Raw genomic sequence first — 7,918 nt, forward strand, 5'->3', positions numbered from 1 at the left:
AGCGAGGCAATGAAGCCATTTGTCTTGAAGGCCTGCTGGACACGGGGGCAGATGTCAGGATCATTCCCCCCGGGGAATGGCTGCTGCAACCCATGGCTGGACGCATCCAGGGAATCGGAGGGACAAACTGGCACAAATATCCAAGAGCATTGTGCAAATTGAGGGGCCAGATGGGAAATTGGCCAACTTCCGCCTGTTTGTAACAGACTATCAGGCACCCCTGTGGGGACAGGATGCCATATCATAATGGGGGATGAGATTGGAGATCCCGAAAACCCCTCAGGATTTTTAATTGCGGCCACTGTGGAGCACCCCACTCAAAAACTCAATTGGACAACTGATTTGCCTGTATGGGTGGATCAGTGGCCGCTAAGTGGAGATAAATTAAAGGCGCTCAACAAACTCATTGAGGAGCAGTTGGCTCAAGGAAACATTGAGCCAACTTTCAGCCCTTGGAACTCTCCGGTCTTTGTTATCAAGAAGCCGGGGGGAGACAAGTGGCAACTCCTCCACAACCTTCGTGAAATTAATAAGATCACTGTGGACATGGGGCCCCTTCAATCAGGAATGCCTTCCCCAGCAATGCTCCCTCAAAATTGGAATCTGGCAGTATTTGATATCAAGGATTGCTTTTTTAAAATTCCCCTCGATCCAGCTGATGCTCCATGGTTTGCCTTCTCGGTTCCCACCACCAACCGAGAAGCCCCAATGAAGTGTTATCATTGGCATGTTCTCCCACAAGGGATGAAGAATTCTCCGACAATCTGCCAGTGGTATATCACTTCATTGCTGTCCCTGATCCGTGCCACCACGGGGAAAGCCGCCATCCTGCATTATATAGAGGAAGTGCTAGTGTGCGTGCCTGATGACCATTTACTTAGAGACACACTTGACCAAGTTGTAAGTGTTTTGACCAAAGCAGGGTTCACCCTGCAGGAAGATAAAGTCCAGAAGATGCCCCCCTCACAATATCTGGGACTGGAAATTACAAAGAGGACCATTGTTCCTCAGAAATTGGAAATTAATAACAATCCACAGACATTAGCGGACCTCCATTCCTTGTGTGGTGCTTTAGGTTGGGTAAGAGCCTGGCTAGGGATTACAACAGAAGACCTAGCCCCCTTCTTCAACTTGTTGAAAGGGAGAGAGGAGCTGAGTTCTCCTAGGACTCTTACCATGGAGGCAAAAGCCGCCCTGGAAAACGTAGAGGTGAAGATGCGTGAAAGGCAGGCGCATCGATGCAAATTGAATCTGCCTTTTAAATTTATTGTTATGGGAAAATTGCCGCACCTCAACTGTCATAAATGAAATCCCTAATTATGTTTGGTCTTTGCATATTAAGTGTTTTAATTAATTCTGGGTTAAGTATTTTTAAATTTGAATATCAAAATTAACCCATCAGCCCAGGTACAAAAAACAAGTTTTATCATCACTATTTCCAATTGTTCAAAGTAGTTTATTAAAAGAGTTGCACTATTCCCAGTTAAAAATCCCCAGTTAATAAAATTCCCAAGTTATGCTCCCTTCTCAAACCTCAAACCACATGTAAACCACAAGAGTTATCTTTCCCATGTTTATTGTATACTTTTACAAGTATTTTAACATGTTTTGGATGTACTTTAATATTTTTTAAAGTGTTTTTAGTTTGTACCTTAATTCAAAGGCTAACTCCAAAACCCCAGTTTCTAACAGCCAAAAGCTATTTTTAGCTCCTCAACCATTACCCTCCAGGCCAGCTCCATGGTAATCCGAATTTTAATGAGGGTACTTTCCTGCCCTTACTTCAACTGACATCACTTCCTTGACAACGACGAGCTATTGGTGGACTGAGATGATCTCACAAAGGGAAAGCACCAACCATTTCAAACCAAAGAGGCGGACTGTGGGTGGGCTGTGGGGAGACTGGGGCGGAGCAAAGGCACTATAAAACACAGTGTGCAGAGCCACACAAGCTCACACACCTCCAGGTTAGCTGTTGGTGGAGACCAGTGCTGAGCACTAAAGGCCTAACTCCTATCAAGGAGCTTTTAATAAATCCTAAGACTCTTGGATTAGCCAAGAGTCACCTCAGCACTGCAAGTGCTTTTTCACCATCTGAGTTTCAGTGCTATTTCAGCCAAAGATCTCAGATCCCTGCACTCCTCGGGCATACCACCTACCAAGCCTTAGAATCCCAAATTTTCATGTTTTCCCAATTTTTGTAACTTTTCTGCTTTAAATAAATTATTTTATTTTTTTTAAATAAAGTAAGAATTGTATTTTTCCTCACAACTCTTTTGGGACCTCGTCCGAGATCCTTCTTTTTGCCCTAAAATCCAGGGATTTTAGTTAATTTTACTATTTTTGAATTTTTGCGATTTTTGTTTCCCCTTGGATTTCCCAGACTGCTGCAAGGATCACCACAGCAGAGAAAGGACACCTCGGGTGGAGAAGGACTTGCTAAGGCCTGACCCCTTCTTAAAGGGTATTTAGGTAGGGACCTACCCTTTTTAGGGCCACTCGTTTTTGGGAAACCTTCAAGTGGAATCCCTCTTTTAAGTGTGACTGTGGGGTTGGCTGTCCCCAGTGTGAGTGCTAATGTGCTTGAAGGGATTCATTTCTAAGGGCACACCATGAGGGATCACCCTTTAGGGATACAGAGGAGAACATCCAGGTGGTTGGCCTTTCTTGGGGAGGTTTTCACGTTTTAGGGGGGCGCGCACCCCCAGTTCAATTTTATTAGTGTCCCAGTCTCTTCAGGTCTAGAACCGAAGAGACCCATCGTTTTAAACTCCTTTTTTTTTGGTGGGAAGGGCCGCCATTTTGAATTTTCTAAATTTTGGTGGGAAGAGCTGCCATTTTGAAATCTTATTTTTGGTGGGAAGGGCCGCCATTTTGTGTCCTTTTAATTTGTTCTAGGAACAGTCTTTTTAATTTATAATATTAAATATCTGATGCCATATTGTTGTTCTAAGTGAATGTGTGAGTTTGTTTTAGTTGGACTCTTGCGGTCTGTGCTATCTAGCACCTTTATACTCTCTGTTGGTTCAGATTGTTTGATTTATTGGATTACAGTTGTGATTTATCTGCTTTAGTCCTAGAATACCGTTTTGGCACTTTGGATTGCTGTTTATGTTATTCATTAGAATCTTTTTCCTTTAATTCAATTATAAATATTTTAAATTTGCAGTCAAATCTATGTCTTTAAATTAACAAATTACTTAAGGCGGGGAGGGCCGCCGTTTTAACCTTTTCTGCGAATAAAAATGACTGTTGTCTCTAATATATATATATTAAGCTATGTAAATTTCAGTCATATCATAAACGATTTAAATACACACTAATCATTCCCATTGTAATCTAAAATTAATTTCTTTTAGTTCACCATATTTGTTTTTCCCACAGATCCACCATATTTATTTTTCCACCAGTCTACCATATTTAATTTTCCCACAAATCCACCATCATTAATTCCGTTATACATCTACTATCTTTACTTACTTTACGATGCATTAGTTGTATTGTGTTTTATGCTTATAAATCTATTACTATTGTGACTTTATATTCTGATAGTATATTGATTTTAAGTTATTTCATAGTATTATCTTATTATACAATATTTTGGTTTGTTTTCATTATACAATACTTTGGTGTATTTAATTTAACAAATTCTTCTGCACAAGCTACTTGTCTGCTTCCCAGCAATGAAATGGGACAAGCAAATAGCAAAAGAAAAGACCCAATGAAGAAATACAAAATCTTCCCAGACAGCCCATTACGGCAAGTGCTTTTAAAGTGGGAAGATGTTTTAACTAAAGAAAAAGACCAGTGCCAAATGATTAGGTACTGTGTTTTTAAGTGGCCAAAACATAAAATTCACAAAGATGGGCTCAAGTGGCCCAAGTATGGGTCTTCTGAAAAGTGGTTTTGCGAAGCTTTACATTCCTATGTACATTACAAAGCTCCAAAACATTCTGATGAATTAGACTATGCTAAAATTTGGTTAAATTAGTGGCAAAAACAAGATGAAGAACAAGACAAGGAAAAAGAATTGGAAGAGGAAACAAAATCTAATTCAATTGGTCATAATAAAAATTCAAACCAAATTTTACCCACTGCAGAAGAAGCAAAACAAAAAGAAAAACAAAAAACTAAATTAAATCAACCAAAGTGGGACCCTCTAGATTACCTTCCTCCAGTAACTCCTCCAGCAATGAAAGTCCAAATCCAACAAGAAAGGGTCCTCCCTTCATCGAGTCACCCAACCGAAAGGGACTCAGAAAGTGAGAATGAAAGTGAAAAAGGAACTTCTGTTCCTTCCTGCTCTCACAAAAAGACAGCCGGACACAAGATTTCTTCTAGCCAGGATGGCCCAGCATCTTGCACTAGAAAGAAATCATTTAAAACACCTGACTGTCCCACCTGCTTTAGCAGTTCCCAATGAGTCTAAAGTTTTACCTCTTAGAGAGGTACCCATGGGAAGTGCTCAAGGAGGAATTGGTTATGTAGTTGGACCTCTGGCTTCATCTGAGGTACGAGAATTTAAAAAAGAAATGAAAAGTCTTAATGGCTGACCCCATTGGGTTAGCTGATCAATTTGATCAATTCCTCGGCCCTAGTATTTATAACTGGGGAGAGATACAATCCATCCTACACTCCTTATTCACCATTGAGGAACGAAAACTGATTAGAGCCGCAGGAGTGACAGTCTGGGACAGAGAAAATAATTCTAATCAGGGCCCAATTGGAGAACAAAAATTACCACTGACAGACCCTGAATGGAATCCAAATTCTGAAGAAATCAGAAAGAACATGAAAGATTACAGAAATCTAATTATAAAAGGTATCAGAGAAGCTGTTCCCCGGGTTGATAATATGAAAAAGGCATTTTGTGGGGAACAGGGAAAGGATGAGTCCCCAGCAGCTTGGATGGCTCGGTTAAGGAACAACATCCAACTCTCTTCAGTGATTGACCTAGACAGTCAAGGTGGCAAGACTATGATGGAAGTACATTTTGTACTTCATTCCTGGCCTGACATCAGGAGGAAATTAAAAAATTAGAAAAATGGCCAGAAAAGGAACTGGATGAGTTGCTGGAGGAAGCCCTAAAGGTCTTTGTTAGGAGAGATGAGGGGAGATGAGGAGAGGATGAAGACCAGAAGCCAAATAATGAATAACAGCACTAATATTCCAATCCACAACCCTCCTACACAAAGAACTTTCCAAGGGGGCATCCCACAACAGCAAACCCAAATTTTCCCTCAGCAACAGCCACGACTGAGGCTAGTTGTATGCGCACACCAAAATCCAACCCAATTTCTTTACGGAACCCCATCAGAAAATGACGTTGAACATAATTGCATTGATATAATTGATATCCAAACAAAGGTCAGAGAGGACTTGGTAGACTGTCCCCTCAATGAAGCAGAAATTCTCCTCCTTGACGGGTCATCTCGAGTGGTGGATGGAAAACAGTGCTCTGGCTATTCAGTGGTCGATGGACACCAAATGTGCGTGCTAGAAAAAGGCAAATTACCATCAACCTGGTCAGCTCAAGTCTGTGAGCTCTATGCCCTAGAAAAAGCACTCCACCGACTAGCAGGAAGCATCGGGACCATTTACACTGACTCCAGATACGCTTATGGCGTAGTCCACACCTTTGGAAAAATCTGGTCTGAAAGGGGGTTCCTAAACACCAAAGGGAAAGATATTTTACATAAAGAATCGATTCTAAAAATTCTAAAAGCACTACAACTGCCTCAGGTGATCTCAGTGGTGCATATTCCAGGTCATCAATCAGGAACCACAAAAGAAGCTCGAGGGAACAACTTAGCAGACTTGGCAGCAAAAGAAGCAGCAGTGGAAGAAGAGGTAAAAGTGATGGAAGTGAACCAACTTCCAACCAACACCATCACAACTGACACTATTCCGCAAACTAACATTTTACCCACGCCCATTTTTACTGATCAGGAAAAACAAAAATTAGTATTAATTGGAGCTAATGAAGATTCTCAACGCCACTGGTATTTACCAGATAAACGCCAAATTTTAAACAAAAATTTAACCTGAGAAATTCCACAAAATATTCATCAAACCAATCGTTGGGGTTCAAAGGCTCTAGTGGATCACTATCTCAGAACCTTTGGACGCACTGGTGTTTACGAAATTGCCAACCAAGTAACACAGGACTGTGTAATCTGTCAAAAAGTCAACAGAAAAGGAATGAAAAAGGAACACTAGCTGAGGAATTGAATTAGCAATCAGGCCTTTCCAGAACATTCAAATTGACTTTACAGAAATGCCTCCTGTCCAGAGGTGGAAATACCTATTAGTAATCGTTGATCACCTTACTCACTGGGTGGAAGCTATTCCAACTGTCAATGCAACAGCCCAGACAGTGAGTAAGGTGATCCTCGAGCAAATTATCCCCCGTTATGGGATAGTCCACCGCATAGATTCAGATCGAGGTACCCATTTTACCTCCCAAATTGTACAACAATTGGCTCAGCAATTAGGAACAAATTGGAAATTACATACGCAGCTTCAGAGATATATTACAGGCTTTGGATTCTCATATACTCAGCTGTTTTCTAAGCAGGGTTGAAAGTGCTATTAAGGCTGAGGACCTTTTTTGTCATTGGAGTAACACTTTCAGGAAGGTCAGAGGTCACAGAAAAGCTTCAGCTTTTGTTCCTCACTTACATTCCCTCTTAATTCTTGTTTCTCTAACTTTAAATTTCATTGTGAAATTCAGAAATCACAAAGAACAACTTTCTGAAAAAAAAGAATTCTTGCAATTAATGTAATTTAAAAGTACTTGGCTTTACTAAGTTTTCCTTAATAATATACGTACACTCAGTGGGAGTGTATGGCCTTATTTATCAAGCCATTAATTGAGATACACTTCAAATTCCTGTATTAACTGGAATGGGTGCCTGATGGCGTGTCAAGATTGCAAGATATAATTAACCACGTAATTTCTTCCTTCCCTGTAGGTAGCGAAGGACATTGGAGAGGCTGTTCATGTCAATGGTGCTGGTGGTGCTCAGGTGGCCAAGAAGGCCAATGGCCCCTGGGCTGTCCCAGCTGTGGTGTGGCAGCAGGAGCAGGGCAGTGACTGTCCCTGTGCTTGCACAGCTGAGGCCACACCTCGAGTGCTGTGCCCACTTCTGGGCCCCTCACAACAAAAATTTGAGCATGTTCAGAGAAAGGAACGGAGCTGGGGAAGGGTCTGGAGTCCCAGGAATGGCTGAGGGAGCTGGGAAAGGGGCTCAGGCTGGAGCAAAGGAGGCTCAGGGGGGACCTTGTGGCTCTGCACAAGTCCCTGACAGGAGGGGGCAGCCGGGGGGGTCGGGCTCTGCTCCCAGGGAACAGGGACAGGAGGAGAGGGAACGGCCTCAGGCTGGGCCAGGGCAGGTTTAGACTGGACATCAGGAGAAATTTCTTCACAGAAAAAGTGATCAGACACTGGTAAAAGCTGTCCAGAGAGGTTGTAGACCCACTGTTGCAGGAGGGGTTTAAGGAAAGACTGAATGTACCACTCGGTGCCATGGGCTGGGTGACAAAGTGGTGTTCAGTCGTGGCCTGGCCGTAATATCCTCATAGACATTTTCCCTCCTAGCTGGTTCTGTACACACAAATCAACTGAAACGTACTTCAAATGCCCATAAATAGAAACGGAGACGGGGTGCCTAACGGCTTGTGAAGGCTGCGAGATTTAAACGTATCACATCATTCGCCCTCCAGACCACTTCCCCACGCCGCCAACGTGGCACTGTCGGCGCCCCGCCCGCCCCGCCGCCTTTTTCTGCGTGAGGAGCGAACCAAGCTGAGGACGCAGGACGGGGGTGCGATCCCCCCCCCGCGCGAGGGGCCGTTGGACCCGGCCGTGAGAGACGTGGCAGGGCGCGGCGGCGGCGCGGAGGATGCTGGGAGTTGT

Source organism: Aphelocoma coerulescens (assembly GCF_041296385.1).
Source record: "Aphelocoma coerulescens isolate FSJ_1873_10779 chromosome Z unlocalized genomic scaffold, UR_Acoe_1.0 ChrZ, whole genome shotgun sequence".
Taxonomy (NCBI): Eukaryota; Metazoa; Chordata; class Aves; order Passeriformes; family Corvidae; genus Aphelocoma; species Aphelocoma coerulescens.